Source organism: Podarcis melisellensis (assembly GCF_964234715.1).
Source record: "Podarcis melisellensis genome assembly, chromosome: 5".
In the NCBI taxonomy this organism is placed as follows: Eukaryota; Metazoa; Chordata; class Lepidosauria; order Squamata; family Lacertidae; genus Podarcis; species Podarcis melisellensis.
Window position 1 is genome coordinate 43,710,742 of NC_138537.1, and position 16,408 is coordinate 43,727,149.

General features: G+C 49.0%; 1 protein-coding gene across 9 annotated transcripts in view; it reads right to left on the reverse strand.

The window, feature by feature from the left end:
• LZTS2 (leucine zipper tumor suppressor 2) overlaps positions 1-16,408 on the reverse strand; it is a 67,338-nt gene that overhangs the window by 22,420 nt on the left and 28,510 nt on the right. The window contains exon 1 of one of the 9 annotated variants that reach the window (XM_081912295.1): positions 7,588-7,700. The exons of the other annotated variants lie outside the window; for them this stretch is intronic. The gene's annotated coding sequence lies outside the window, so the exon portion shown is untranslated. Of the gene's footprint in view, positions 1-7,587; positions 7,701-16,408 lie in introns of those variants that run through there. 9 annotated transcript variants of the gene reach the window in all.

Consider the following 16,408-nt stretch of genomic DNA (forward strand, 5'->3'; position numbering starts at 1 on the left):
CTTCTCGCAATGAGGGAACCGCCAAAAGGCCCTCAGAGCTGGACCTCAGTGTCTGGGCTGAACGATGGGTATGGAGATGCTGTTTCAGGTATACTGGGCCGAGGCCATTTAGGGCTTTAAAGGTCAACACCAGCACTTTGAATTGTGCTCGGAAACGTACGTTATCTCCTCGGTTTAATTTTTGTCTGAAAATCTGAAGTAATGGCAGGAAAGCATATAAAAATGTCCTAATTAAAAGATACTAAGCATTCTTATTTGAGACTTCCACTTTTGATCTATTTTCAAAAGGTTAATTCATGATGCCTATTAAGTCTAGATTTGAGAAAGCCTGGCTGCGGCTGATGGAGTCCAAGAACTCTGGAGGGCACCAGTTTGGGAAAGGCTGTTCCACAGGTTATGACTCCCAAGCCAGAAATGCATTGGGATACACTATAGTGGATTTCAGAGTAGAAACATTGCTAATTTGTATTTATTTGCTTGTTGCAGATTTATATGCAAGGATATGCTTTGTGAGTTCAACATCCTCAGGTTTGTGAACAGGGAAGGCACAGTCAGCTGAAGTTCTTTTCTAGACCATTTACATGGTCAAATGGGATCAGACAGTATCTTCCACACACCTCCACCAGGGCTTCCCTTGCACTGGATGTCAAGAATTTGTGAGTGTGACCCCATCAGAACAGCCACATTTCTTTTCAGAGGATTCAGAAGATTTTGTTTATGCTTGGTGTCTAATAAGCATTCGAAACTCCCATTGTTCTAGGCACGTTTTGCGACAAGGAATTTCATTAGCGCAAGCAGTTTCTGAGCTCTGGGCCTAAGATTTCAGATTAAAACTGCAGAGTGGAAGGAAAGGAGGACCTTTTGCTGCCTCCCCACTTCCAGCCACTCTCTGAAGACTGGAGAAAAAACCCTCTTAAGAATATTGGGGGGCAGGCAGGGGAAACATGGCTTTGTTGTTGTTTTTTGCAGTCTTCAGATAAGGACTAGACCATGTGAAAAATGAATATAAGATTTCAGCTGCAGTTCATTCATTTTTCAGCTTTGTATTCTTGTTATTTTAAAAGTGTGCCTAGGTTTAAGGTGCCGTTTAGCTCCTAGCTTTCATATCTCAGTTTCTAGCACTGTCTCTCTCCAGTCAAACATATAGGGTCCCTGATAATTTGTTGCTGTTTCCTGTAGAGCACTGAGTGATTTGGTTATCTTGAGCCAAATACTCACTTTAGTACAGTGGTACCTCTACTTATGGACATGATCCGTTCCAGGGTCCCATTCGCACCCCAAAAAGTCCGTAAGTAGAGCGTCACTTCTGCGCATGATGCAATAGAGAGCTCCTGCGGGTTTGCCGCATTCATAACTTGAAATGAAGCAAACACAACTCGCAGTATGACTGTACTTCACATTGCTGTGCTTTCCTCCCCCCACCTCTACTGTATAAAGAAAAAACTCAACAGGAACATGTTTGACAGGTTCGACAGTGGAAAGGACCCCTTTGGAAGGTTGTGGACTCTTCTTCCTTGGAGGTTGGATAGCCATCTGTCATGGGTGCTTAAGTTGAGATTCCTGCATTGTGGGGGGTTGGACTAGTGGACCCTTGTGGTCACTTCCAATTCTACGATATGAAGCTGCCTCATACGGAGTCAGGCCATTGGCCCATCTAGCTCAGTATTGTCTACACTGACTGGCAGGAGTTCTCCAGGGGGTCTCTCCCATCCTTACCTGCAGATTTCAGGAGTTGAACCTGCAGCCAACACCTGCATGCAACAAAGGTGCTCTACCACTAAAGTCAAGAAGACCCGTCTCCTACACAGGATCTTTGGCAACACGGTATGATGCAGTTATCTGACACAAGGAGATGTTGTCTGCAGGCAGATGCTGTAGAACACAGAGAAGAGCACACTGCGGGACAGAAATGCCACCTACCAAAGCACGAACATTACCACGACTGGACCAGTCTGCCGGAGGGCACCCCACCCCTTTAAGTGCAGATCCACTCTCCCCAGCATGAGGGCAGACCATGTGATAGCTGCACACATGACAAGCTAATGAGTTATGATCACTAGGAGCACTGGATAGATGTGGAGTGACAGGCCACCCAGAAGAGCAGCCTAGTGCACACTGATCAGGGGCAGCATTCAGTCGGGGCAAAGCTGGGTCAACCCAGCAGGGTTCCTCTCCACATGTGTGCGCACACATTCCACATAAAGCCATGGAGAGGAGGAACCATCTTCACCCTCTCGTTGAACCTGGGGAGTAAGGATTTAATCCCATATGATGACCTGGGCTCGCACCGGAGAACCAAAAGCTGCCGGGTGATGTGCCTGCACCAGGTTTTTTTTCCAGGAAAGCAGTACAATTAACACGGAGACCCTTCAGAAAAGAAGAGAAGGTGGAATGAACAGGTACAAACAGAAGAAGACATGGCCTTCTGAGCACTACTGAACCCTGAAAGTACCTGACACATCATAACTACGTAGCGTAAGCAGATCCCAAGGCGCATGTGTGCACATGTGCGCACACAGTCCCAACTCCCCCAGTATGCTGACACCAGATCCTGGCAGCCAGCAGCTGGCCACACTCCTGTACTCCCAAGCCCAAGGCCTCGCCACCTAGGCTAGCCCAGTCATAGTGGCAAACTGGATATGCGGGCACCACAATTCCAGTGGCATCTGCCTCAGCTATGTGAATACTTGAGGGCAGAGAGAAATGTGCTGTGTTGCACTTTTGGAGGGAAGAGGAGCACAAAGCAAGCTCAGCAACTCATGGGATGGGCAGGGCTCCCAACATACCAGGGGGCACGGCCTGATTGCCAACTGATCTCTGGAACACAGGCCCAGTTGTCAAGGGGAAGAAAGGAGTTACTTTGGAAATTAAAATGAGAAATCAGAATTCTAATCAACTCTTGATCATTGCGTATGGTGGCATTGTGCTGCTCAGCATACAGTTAAGGGTGTTTTGGGGGGGGTTAGAGAGGGGATTTTAATTTGCTGACTGCAGCAAAGCCTAGGGGCAGTGCTGCCCACCACTATACAAGTTTAAACAGCAGGAAGTCAAAAAATGGATTGGCAGATAAACAATCTAAATAGAGGGCCAGCTGCAGAGAGCCTTAATCCCAACTAGCTGCAACATGTTAACCAAAATAGTTCGCTTTTACAGAGCATTTTAGAGAGTTTAAAATGTATCACATACATTGGTTCAGTAATGATGCTTCACAAGGTAAGATCAGCCTTATCATACCCATTTTGCAGAGAAGGGACTGAGGCTGAGAGAGTACTGGTTTGTTAAGACCTCTGAGTTTGCTGCAAAGGAAACATTTTCTTGAGGACTTCCTAGTTCACAGTTTATACACTTCAATACACCTGCCTTGTAAATAAGCCAACAAAAGTTTGTTTTTCAAGAGTTTGTTTTTCTAGCCTGCATTCCCATGCTTGCCATAGATGTGGAGATGTCCTTTTCTGCAATCCCACCCATGGAAATGTAGGCTTCTCTACCCTCCTAACAAGCTAGCCACAAGAAAGAAAGAAAGAAAGAAAGAAAGAAAGAAAGAAAGAAAGAAAGAAAGAAAGAAAGAAAGAAAAGCCTTCTACCAAGTGGACTGGAAGTAGGAGGATGAAAGGATTGACTGCTCCTCTGGCACCCCTCTGCATTTCCATGCTGATTGCAGAGAAAGGGGTTTTTCTTCTCCTACAGCTAGCACAGAAACCAAGTGGGCTGTTGGGAGACTGAGCCGCCTCCCCCAGCCCTGTCAATCCCCAACATGGAACTCCTGAAATAGAACTCTGCCATTGCGCATCCTTGGACAAGCCCAAGCCAGGACAAGTCCAAAGTCCATTTCAGGGGCCTAATCCAGCCCACTGGACGGTTTAATCCGGCCCCTGTGGTAGTTTATTTTCTGGGTAAAATCCTAAAAAAAAAAACCTCAACAACAACTTTGGTTGGCCCTCATGGCCCTTCACTTAATCAAATCTGGCCCTCTTTGAAAAAAGTTTGGACACCACTGCTAGGCATTCATATCCTGCAAAATTGAGATCTCTAGATGTGAGCAAACCAACTGGCTACAGTTAGCAATTAACCTTCCACAAGGGCCATATCTAGAGGTTCAAGAGCCCTTGGCGCTGTGCTGGGCTTTTCATGAGATAAATCTGCAGGGACCATCTATCCCTACCCTAGCTGGATCGGAGAGTCATTGACTGTAACTGTTTCTTCATTTGTTTCTCTGTCTAAAGGTCTACTACCTCACTTTTCACAGTTGTCTCAAAGCAACTCACAAAGAAGAAATTAAACATACAATGTACAAAAGGCATAGATTAAACATGAGAAAACAAGAACATTAAAGCAGCCTCCTGAAATAAAAAAATTGTTCTGACCCAGCATCTGAAACTTTGCAGTGTCAGTCCTCGTCTGGTTCCTACTGGACGAAGCTCCATAGAACTGGGCTCACTATGCTGAGGGCGCAACCCCTTGTTAATGTGGGTCATGCTTCTGGACCGTGGGGAACCACTAGTAGCTTTCCATGTTGGAAATCTATGCTTATCCTCCACTGGGAGACCAAAAAAAGAAGCCCCTTTCCGCCACGATTTCTCCCAAACCACTCTCAGCACTCAGAGGCTTCTTTTCCCACAATGCAGCAGTGAAGGGCAGCACCTGTGGCCCTCTATATATAGTTGTACTTCAACTCCCATCAGCCATAGCCTGCACTGTCAACAATCGGGGGTGATGGGAGTTGTAACCCAACAATGACCACAGCCCCCACTCCCAATTCCTTGGAATAAAATGCAGTGGCATAGCGTGGGGGTGCAGGGGGGGCCGGCTGCACCGGGCGCAACATCTGGGGGTTAGGGTTAGGGGGCACAAATCCACAGGTTAGGGGGCGCAAATTACTTGCCTTGCCCCGGGTGCTGACAACCCACGCTACACCACTGATAAAATGTGCTACTTTGTGCACGGCATCTGAATAAGTCTAGGAAAGCCATCAAGGGAGAGGAGTAGCCTGCTGCCTCCACTTCTTAGCATTCGGTCTTAAGCTGTGTGCCTGTGTAACAATGCTGCCCAGCGAACAAGACACTGCGGGGAGGGGAGGGGAGGTCGCTCAGGGCTGTACCCTCCCTTCCCCCATCTATTTCACTTCAAAGCAAGGAGCGGAGGCATCTGCTGAAGCTATCAAGCCTGTCCAGCCTAAAGCTGAGGAACAAAGAACATGATCAGAGAGCAAGCAGACTCTTACCCTTCCACAGTCCCCCTCCCTCCTCTCAACTCTGCCAGCAGAATGTACCCAAGAAAAAGCTGCTCCCCCCCCCCCTTGCCTTTGCATGCACGGATGCACCCATCACCAAAGATTCCCTAAATCCCAGCCCTGGCAGTCTGAGCACTGGAGAGGCTTCCTGGCCCTTCAATACTTTTCTCTCCTATCCATCGTTCACGGGCATCTGGCCTGGAACTGAAAGCTGCAAATGGCAGTGCTTTGCCCAGACTTTTCCAAGCCCTGCAGGACCAAACTGCCAGCAGCAGAGAGTTTTAAAAGTTTCAGGGCTTTCAGGTTCTTGTTTATAGAGAATGGTGATTCACAAGCTTGCAGGAGAGAGTCCTAACAGGAGAGTCCCTACCACAAACAGGCTCAGGCTGGATCTTTAAAAGCACCATATACACAGAGGCAAGAATCCGAACACAATGAGTTGTGATGAATGGTTCCTGTTGTCTGTCCTCTTCACAAACACAAAGAGGCCACCTCATTTCTCCAGGAAATGTAATTAACACACACAGTCGCGACTTTTTCTCCCAATGACAGAAAAAGAGAGAACAGAATAAGAGAATTCATAGAGCTGGAGTGAGATGGCTTAGAGCAGCCTTCGTCAACGTGGTGCCCTCCAGATATTGCTGGACTATTGCTGAGCGGGTCAGACCAGGACTGTGGAAACCCAGGTCCAACTCCCCATCCAACTACTGTACAAATCTTATAGGGCAATTCTGGACCCGTCTCTCAGCCTAGCCTGCAGGGTTGTTGTGTGGATAAAACTGGAGGACAGACATATATTCATTCCTGAATTCCTTGAAGGCAGGATATAAATGCACCTTATTATCACATTCTTGTCCTAGAGAGGATCTTTTATAGTTAATGCTTCTGATATTAGCCCACAGCACCCACTGTTATTCCACATGCAAACAAAAATCTCCAGGGCTTATCGCAGTCAGTCACCACAGCTAAATGCAGAAAGAGGAGCTGACAGAAACACACGTACAACAGGGAAAGCCAGCATTGTTTGGTCTGCCCAGTGCAACGCACATGCTTCCAGCATAATATGCAACTGTGTGCATATAAACACATTCAAAGAGACTTTTTAGCTGTTGCACGTGCTCCTACAGGATGCTTAGGGAGCATTTCCCAGTATCAACATTGGACGGTTTCCTCATTGGCCTCCCCACACTTGTGCCGAAAATAGAAACCTACACTCATCCACCCTACAATTTCCACACACCATGCACACCACCTCCAGCATTGAGAGACTAACACTCTGTCCCAGACCCCACAGCCGACCACTGAACTCCAGCTCCCATCAGCCCCAGCCACCATGGCCAATGGCAGGGAATGATGGGAGTTGTGGTCCTACTACATCTGGAGAGCCACAGGTTCACTCCCCCTGCTCTGCACAGTATCATCCAAGGGCTTTGCCTAGCCTATCCTGGCTGCTGGGATCACTCTGGGGTTCCTTTGGGGCATCCACAGCCCTCTCCCTGGGGGCAGCTGGAGGACTCAGAGCAAGCACCTGCAATGGACTCTCAACAGGCATAAACTCCAAGCCAACCCATCCAGGCAGGGGAGAGAGGGCTCTGGCACACAGCCTGGCCTCCCTCAACCCAGGTTCTGGCGCAGATTCAGAGCACCGAGGATGTGGAGGAGGAGGAGGAGGCCGCGGCCAAACTTTCCCCGTGAATGAAAGGAGGGAGAGGGAGAAGCCCACTAGGCCAGACCAACAAGCTCATTGGCTGGCAAGAGGCTGCCCCGTGACGAAGAGGGAGAAAGGGGCACCTTCACGCGGCAGCGCAGACTCCCGCTTCTCCGTTGCCCTTTCATGGAGAAAGTAACGCGAAGGAACAACATTACGCGCTCAGAAACCGACTCGCCGCCGGGACAAGAGGCAGCGGCGCCTCTCCTTTCCCAGCGCGGGAGACGCAAGTCGACGGATGGCGAAGGGAGAATGTGATTCCAGCAGGCAGATGGAGGGGGAAGCGGGGGGCGCATAAACAGCAACATCGCCGGCCTGCTTCCGACTCCACGCAACAACAAAGATCGCCGCGGCGGGACCACGCAGCCAACTCAGCCCCCTTCAGGAAGGGAGGTGGACGGGGGAAGCGGAGGAGCGACCCGTCGCTGGAGAAAGGCGTCCCGAAAGAGGCTCCCAAGCAAGCCCCTCGCTCGCCAACTGTAACTCAGCGCCCAAGACTCTTAGCGCACAAATCGGCTGGTCTTTTTTTTGGCGGAGGGGGGAGCTCTCCCCTTCTGATCTTCCTGGGCCCCGAAACGAATTCCCGCCCGTCTCCCCCCACCCACCGGAAAGTGGACCGCGACCTCCCGCTGCCCGCCTTGCCCCGCACCTGGCCTGGCCGCCTCCATGGTGCCGGTCCGCCGCTGGGCCGCTACGGGGCACAGTTCCCCCGGCCGGCTCGCAGCGCCGCCGCGTCTCGACAAGTTTGAACAGGCTCCTCCCCTCGGCTAACCGGGACTCTCGTGTCTCGGATCCGCCCCCTACCCTCCTTCTCCGCCCAGCCCCACTTTCCTCCTCCCTTTCCCCCACCCCCACCGACTCGGCCGGGCCTGAGACACACGCGCAAAACGACCAGCGGGCGCACCAGCTCCGCTCGGAGCGCCTCGCCACCCAGAGGCCCATCTCAGAGTCGCCTGGTGGTGCGCCGCGCGACTGACTTTTTTGCATCCACACATCGCCAACCGCAAGCGATGTGGAGTAGGAGCGCGCGCGCACACATCTGCAATTGCTGTGTAACTTTAGCGCCTGCTGATGTGCTCTACTTTTGAATTATGGCGCTGGAGGAGACTCTTGAGAGTCCCATGGATTGCAAGAAGATCAAACCTATCCATTCTTAAGGGAATCAGGCCTGAGTGCTCACTGGAAGGACAAATCCTGAAGCTGAGGCCTGAATACTTTGGCCACCTCATGAGAAGAGAAGACTCCCTGGAAAAGACCCTGATGGAGGGAAAGATGGAGGGCACAAGGAGACGACAGAGGACGAGATGGTTGGGCAGTGTTCTTGAAGCTACCAGCATGAATTTGACCAAACTGCGGAAGACAGGAGTGCCTAGTGTGCTCTGGTCCATGGGGTCACGAAGAGCCGGAAACGACTAAACAATGTGCTCACCGCTGTACATGACAATGTACCTCCGAGGCTCTAAACACCCTTCATTCGGCTGCAAAGCACGGGGCTCTTTGCCCACTCACCAAACACTCTACATCCCCAACGGGCACCTGGGGGGGGAGGCCTCCAGTTAGCATGTGCAGCCCAGTTTGCCCCAATGTTTTCTAGTTGCACACCTTTACCCAACTGTGTAGGTGCAGGTTCAGTAGCTATGGACAGGCTCAGGCTTATTCCACCCTGACCTAAGCTGAGCAACTGTGGTTGCATAACCGCCTTTTCCCACTTATCTCTGACTTCCCCTTGTTTATTTTTCAAAGGTGACTGGCTACAAAGGTGAGCAAGACTCTTGCACGTTCAATAGTTCTGTGGCTTGCAAGATTTTTGGTCCATGCAGCTTGTCATGCAGGAATTGAGGGGGAGGGGCTGCATATATCTGCCAGAAACCCATCTTCTATTAAAGGTGCAATGAGGCTTGATCTCCTTTGTAAGTTGGTCATTCTCCGGAAGTTGAGAAAGAATTCCTTGGGAAGAGATTGGCTTCACACACACACACACACCTTGCAATTCAACAATCTCTGTGGAAGTTCCACTATGTGCATGGAGCTCCTCCCCCTAAAGGGCTGCCCCCTTCATTTCACTGCAGTGGCACTGGAAGTTTCAAAGGATGTAAAGGCATCTCTCCCAGGAAGGGCAATGTAAGCTCATTGGCACCAGCCTTGCATGAAGAAGGTCCCAGGTTCAATCCCTGGCATCTCCAGGTATGGCTGGGAATGCCCCCCATTTAAAACTCTGGAGAGCTGCTGCCAGTCAGTGCAGACCACACCGAACCAGATGGGTGATTGGTCTGACTCTGTATAAAGCAAGCTTCCTGTGCTCCTGCAAACTAAGCTCATGTCAAAATCCTTTCCCATCCACAACTACCGTCAGTTTCTTACCCCTAAGCTGCTCCATGATCACTTCTAACCATCCCTGGGCTCCCCTCCCACGGCTGCACTGGGTCTCTCCATGCTGTGAAGATCTGTCCCTGGGTGAAGGTCCAGGCATGTGTGTACCATTCCTGTCCCCAGCCCATGCCAGCCAGCCAGCAGTGCAGGCCAGGAAGTCAGTCTCTCTCTCTCACACACACACACTGCTGCCTGATCTCGCTTTGTACAGTGAGGAAGCTCATTGCATTGGCTGCAGCAAGCAAGGACCCAGGAATATGGCCGCATGCAAGACTCTGCCTGCTGCTGTGCTGTCGCTTGCAACAGATCTGCCCACTGAGGAGATGGAGCCAAGACAGATGGCAAGCCGAGTACAGGTGCAGACAGGCCTTTCCCCAGATGGTGATATTCCACCCCCAACCCAGATAGCTGTCCTCATCCTCAAGCCTGGCCAAATCCTTTTGAACACATCTCCCATTATTATTTAAGCCAGCCCCCCCCCCCCACCTGTGATCCCCAGAAATTGCTCCCTCCTTCAGCCACTAGAGGGCGCCATTGATTTATATAATCTTTCAGGGATATTGCTCCAATGGCTCACTGCCCCCTGCTCCAATAATGTGCTCGTGCAGGATTTTGAACTTGCATCAAACCTTAGCATTTCAAAACAAATAATATTTCCTTAAAGTGCCATTCACTTGGGAAGTTCCCAGCTCTAATATTGTACCAGTTTCAACAGATGGCAGCCCTGGGAGTGCAAACCTGCTCCACGTTTGCCTGCCTGGCCCCAGGGCACATGGGTGACAAGTCTTCCAATGCTCATTTTAGATATTTTATTTGCCATCATTCAATAAGCATATGGAGCTCATAGCTGTCAACTTTTCCCTTTTCTTGCGAGGAATCCTATTCGGAATAAGAGAATTTCCCTTAAAAAAAGGGAAACGTTGACAGCCATGATGGAGGTATATGCAAACTTTTAAATCAGCTTAGGTCTAAATCGGTTTATAAAACCACTACTTGTTTGTTGTTTACCCTGCCTTGAGCCCCCTAAAGGAAAGTTATTCTGCAGGCAGAGGATTGGGGCCCCTCTCTGGACCACAACAAAACTCTCCACTGACTTACTAATCCACTCCTGGTGAGTTAGAATAGTCCAGTTGTATCTGATGTTGCACAAGAGGTTGCTTCTTGCAAAATAATAATAAAAGAAATTGAATATATGTGTGTAAAATAAATGGTTATATATATATTTATTAGATAGATGATAGATAGATGATAGATGATAGATAGATGATAGATGATAGATAGATAGATGATAGATAGATAGATAGATAGATAGATAGATAGATAGATAGATAGATGATAGATAGATGATAGATAGATAGATAGATAGATAGATAGATAGATAGATAGGACAGGCCCAAGGTAAGCTAAGCAGTGTGACACCTTCCTGAAGCTGTAAGGGACTGAGCAGATCAGTAAAGATTTCACAACAGCAAATTGTCTGAGGGGAGATTCTTCACAGTGTATACTGTAAAGCCTAGTTCAAACTCAGCAGTGGTGTGTGAGGAGGACAGACTGGTGGCAGTGCCCTTCCAGTGGCTGTGGTGGTGATGCAGGATGAGGTGAGGTGAGGCAGTGCTGAGGCTGTGAACACGGACCTCCCATGACCTCGCTGCTGCTTGGCCCACCCCATTCCTGTTCTGATGAGCCGCTTGTCCCTCCGCTCACACCCCATAGGGGAGTAAACCACTTTGCTGCCTCAAGGGAAGAGGACACAACTCCTGCACATGGAAAATGAACATGTCAGAGAGAAGGCTAGGCCAAAACCCTTGTCTGTGGCATTTAGCTTTTTATGTGCAGGGATTTAATTTTATTTTGTAATTTGGATGATTCCAGTCTGTCATCTCCCACATGCAGTCTAAAGCAGCGCAGCCCAGGCACAGGTTTGTGGTCCTTAAAGTCCTGCCTTTGAAGGGCTGTCTGGTCCAAATCCAGTTTAAAGATGAAGAACCATAAAGGAGGGAGAAGACCTTTACATTGCCCGTTGATAGTTAGCACTGGGACAGCAGACTGAGCAGGCACATAGGCCACCTCATTGCACTTCACAGAATCCAGTCCAATCCCCAGCAATGGTCAGATATTATGTGAGCTGTTGGGTCAGCACAACATCTGGAGGACCCCAGGTTAGCTTATCCTAGGTGCTGAACTTCAGCAGATTCTGAATTAACAGCAATGGAGGGAATGACAGATAGTGGTGGGAGGAAGGAGTCCTCACAACACAGGGAGAAAAATAAACATGGAGGTACATAGGCAGAGTGGCAGAGCATAGATGGAAGTTCAGGAAGGTGCCTTATACCAAGCCAGATAATTGGTCCATCTTGCTAAGTATTATAGACACTGCCTGGCAGTGTATCTGAAGATCCAGGGATGGAACCTTTTTGCATGCAACATGTGCACTCTACCACTGAGCCAAGGCCCTTCTCCTGTGCAGTACCACTGGCAATACAGTTCAATGCAGTTATCATCGGCCCTGCTGTCACAATGCGATGCTGCGTGAAAAACAAGCCAGATGCTACACAGAGCTCCATATGCTCCACACTGACTGGCAGGTGCTCTCCAAGGTCTTGAGGTCTTTTCTAGTCCCACCAGGAGATGCCAGGAACCAAACCTCAAACATCCTTGCATGCTCTATCTCTGAGCAACGGCTCTATCTCTGATTTAGTGAGGACTCTGGTATGGAATCTCAAGGGCTATGGGATAGGATCACTGGAAGATCAAGAGCCCTTTGGCCTTTGTTTGCTTCTGAGCCTCCCTTCCGACAATGCTCTTGCACCACGAGGCATTTGCAGTGAGCCCCTGATGTTGCCACCCCCTCATCTGTTCAAGAATGCCAGGCGGCTTCAGGACTGGCTGGCAGAGTAGATATATCTGTGTCCTGCTTGCCGATCAGAGAAGACAGGCCTGCCCACATCTTCCTTGTCACGAGGCTGCTCCAGGCCTTGGTGTTTACTTGCTCTGTGGATTTCTGCTTCTTCAAACAGAAGTGCATCCCCAACCCCCTGGTGTGACTATGGCAGCCAAATGATTCGCCCAGCAGCTGTTCCTGGAAATTCACTGGAGAATCTTGCTATTTGGTAGATATTGGGGGGGGGGGTGGCGGACGGACACATGGGAGGGGCTTCTCTTAAAGGCCTATGACACCAATAGTGGAGAAATGTTATTTGGTCGGCAGTGTTGCCTTTGGAACAAGGACAGATTCAAATCCCTATTTGCCCACAGGACCTTGGGCAGGTTTCAGCCCAACCCATCTCATGCCACTGGTTTTGAGCAATGGTTAATTGTAAAGAACTGGAAACACCCCAAATATCAGATGGTTACAACTCTTTAAATCTGGTCTTTTCATATAGCAGCCAAAAAAGTTGGACAGGGAAAAAATCAAACTTGTGAACTACAGGAAATGTTTCTGATACATTATTTCCCTGTATCAGGAATTTTTTTATGTCTGATTTTTACTATTTTTTATATTTGCTGTAAGCTGCCCAGAGTGGCTGGGGAAACCCAGCCAGATGGGCAGGGTATTATTATTATTATTATTATTATTATTATTATTATCATCATCATCATCTTCTTCTTCTTATAACAGCCTAGCAAGGTAGGTATTTAGCTCATGCCATTAACATTTACAGTACATCAGCTCTCCATCTGTACAAAGTTTATAGTGATTTCAAGGAGACTGTTCTACAACAGGCCAGAAAGCAACCACCTTAGGACACCCACAGGTGGTTTCTTATTTGTCTGTTGGGAACTATGGCACTAAGATATGGTCCGAGTGCATTCAGAGATATGGCTAGTTTTCTGATGATGTCTCTCTGAAATGTTTCAAGTGCTCCTACTACATTATGTAGCTTTTGCTCCCAGACAGCTCAATCCTGTGTAAGTGTCCTCAGAAGTAAGTCCCACTTGGTTCAGTGGGACTTACTGCCTCGCTAGTATACTTAGGATGCAATCATAAGAGTTGCACAACTCAAGGGAAAGCGAGCAATAGACTGCCCTTGATCTGACACTAGAGGGCAGTATGTTAGTTAAGCTGAAGTTTGCAGACGGCCACACATTTTTGCCTGTTTCTGACAGATGTTAACAATCTGTAGTCCTGCTTTCAGAGGTCTGCCCTGTATGAGTTTTCTTCCTGTCTTCACCAACCTAGTGCCTTTCAGAAGCTTTGGGCTGCAGCTCTCATCAATCCCAGCCAGCAAGTCTTTGTAATGTAATCCAGGATGTCCTCTCTCCCTCCCTCCCAAATCCTCGCCTCCTTCAGCCGAAGAGAATTCACCAGGCTGGGCAAACACCAGATGGGGAGAACACTCCACCCATAGCACATCACACTCTCCAGCCCAAAGCCTCACATGACAGGATGGAATCCATCATGTGCCGCCAGTCATGCTTACAGAGCACATTAAAGCCTAGTAAATGTTTAACCCCTTCAAAATCTGGCACAGGCAACCTATCCAGCTGCACAGGTTTGGCTGGTGAAACGATGACCAACTTTAACAGCTCACCGGGGGAGGGGGGGCAGAATCATAGCAGGAAGGAGAGAAACAACATAGCTCTCAAATATTTCTGCTGTGCCACCCAAACAGAACAGTGTGACAAGAAAAATGTCAGAGCAATCACATGGGGTGAAGACCTCAAGGTGAGTCAACATTCAGACACTTTCAGAACTAGCTTTCAAATTCTCCACCTTTCTGTCAATAGTTTGTACAGAGATGAAATAAGTCTTCCAGCTTGGAATAGGATTAAGCTTGACAAGCGTTGCCAAGGGCTCACCCAGACTTCCGCTTGCCTCATTGCTCCCCCAGCCCAGGAGAAAACCCCAATCTTTACCGCTGAATTGGACCAAACGTCAATTGGGTTTTCTGCAGATTGATGTTTGTGCCAATTCAGCGCTAAAGAGCAGGTTTTCCTGGGGAAAGTGGCAGGGGAAACGGAAAACTGCTCAGACCCATGATTTCTAGGCATGGGACAAGTGGAAGTGTGTCCCAAGAGAAAGCTGGTATTTTGATAACTAAATTACTGAAAAGTGGACTATATTTATAACCAGCTGTTTCATCCCAAGAGTTGCTCAGGTGTTCAAAGAAACGAAAGTGCAGTTTTGAAATCAGTGGTTAAAATCAGCAAAGTTTCGAAATCTTGATATTCCCTTTTCCTTTCTAAACAAAAGTATTCTATTTATTATTAAGTAAGTATTATTACTTACTTATCTATCAGTATTTATATACTGCTTCATCATCAAAACCTTTAGATAGCTCACACAGAATACAAACCAGTGTTTCTCAAACTTTGGCCCCCAGGTGTTGTTGGACTACAACTCCCATCATTCCTAACTAGCAGGACCAGTGGTCAGGGATTATGGGAGATGTAGTTCAAAAAATATCTGGGGAACCAAGGCTTAGAAAGGCTGCTTTAGAATTACAGAAATGCAGAGCTGGAAGGGACCCTGAGCATCATCTAGTCCACCCCCTGCAATGCAGGGATATGCAGCTGTCCCATATGGGGATCAAACCTGCAACGCTGGCCTTAACAGCACCATGCTCTAACCAACTGAGCTATCCAGGCATATTTAGGAAGAGCCATCTATAAGCAGTTACAGTCCTTGCACAGTCGCAAAGGGAAGTGGCCAGCCACCGGGGGCGGGGGCAGGCAATTTCACTCAGGCTTAAAAAGATGACATCCTTTGTTAAGAGAAGCTCTGCAAACTTTGGAGCTGAAGCTACAGCCCCTTCATTAAACAAATCTGGGCAAAGCAAACGAACAAAGCCAAGGCTGTTTTCCCAACTGGAAAACACGGGGGAGGCTTGGAATTAAGGAGCCTCTGCAGAGACTTGCTCAGAGCCCATGGGAGGCGAGAGGAGGCTTTGGGGCCAAGAATCTACCGTGCACAAGGTGGATTCCCAGGCTGCCTCTTCCTGAGACCCAGGCTGTTCTTATTCACCCTTCCTTCTTTCCAAATCCCTTGCACTACACAATACAGAGAAGGAAAAGGAAAGAAAAGGGGTTACGTGACAGTCCTTCAAGCTGCCATCTGTGGCATGAGGTGGGCTAGTCTCTCTGTCGTGGCACCGCCACTTGCTCGGCAGGACCAGAAGGGGGCGGTGGTGGCAGGTGTGCCACCACTGCCAACGCGGTGCTTCCACTGCCCTCGCCCCACCCTGCCCCGTCAAGTGGCAGTGCTACCCCAGGACAGTGCAGGAGACACCCCACACACACCTCAGACACCACAATGGAAGACATCCCCTCCAATATCAGGCAAGCCTGTTTTATGCCATGGATAGGACTCACGTTGCATTTTCCAGAGCAGAAGGGAACTTAACAGGCCAGGAAGAAGGCCTGCAGGGCAGTGTGGAGTAGTGGTTAGTGCACTGGAATGGCAGGCCAGTTACTGCAGAACAGGGGCAATTGAAAGCTTAATTGGGTGAGGAAAAAGAAGCCTTTTGTTGTCTATTAGGAAGAACAGAGGAAGCTGATTTATACTGAGACCATTGGTCTCTCTAGCTCAATATTGCCTATTCTGACTGGCAGCAGCTTTCTGGGGTTTCAAGAGGCATGCTCTTAGCCCTATCTGGAGGCTCCAGGGATTGAACCCAATACCTTCTACCTGCAGTGGCATAGCGTGGGGGGTGCAGGGGGGGCGGGTGCACTCGCAGCTCTCTGCCCCTACCTGGCTCAAGTGCTAAAATCCATGGGTTAGGGGCGCAAATTACTTGCCTTGCCCCGGGTGCTGACAACCCACACTACGCCACTGTCTACCTGCCAGGCAGATGCTCTCCCACAGAGCTGCAGCCCTTCCCCCCAAATATCACTGCAAAAAGCCACGTCAGCCTAGCTGCAGAGAAGTGCACAGGAACACTGGAAGCTGCCCCTTATACTGAGTCAAGTCGTGGGTAAGTTTAACTCAGTATTGTCTACATTGATGGGCAGCATTTCACACAAGGGTCTCCCCCAGCCCTACCTGGAGATGCCGGGGATTGAACCTGGGACCTTCTGCATCCAAAGCAGGTCAACTGCCACTGAGATATGGGCCTTGCCCCCATAGGAAATAGGAGCCAGAAACCCTTGCCAGTCTACTG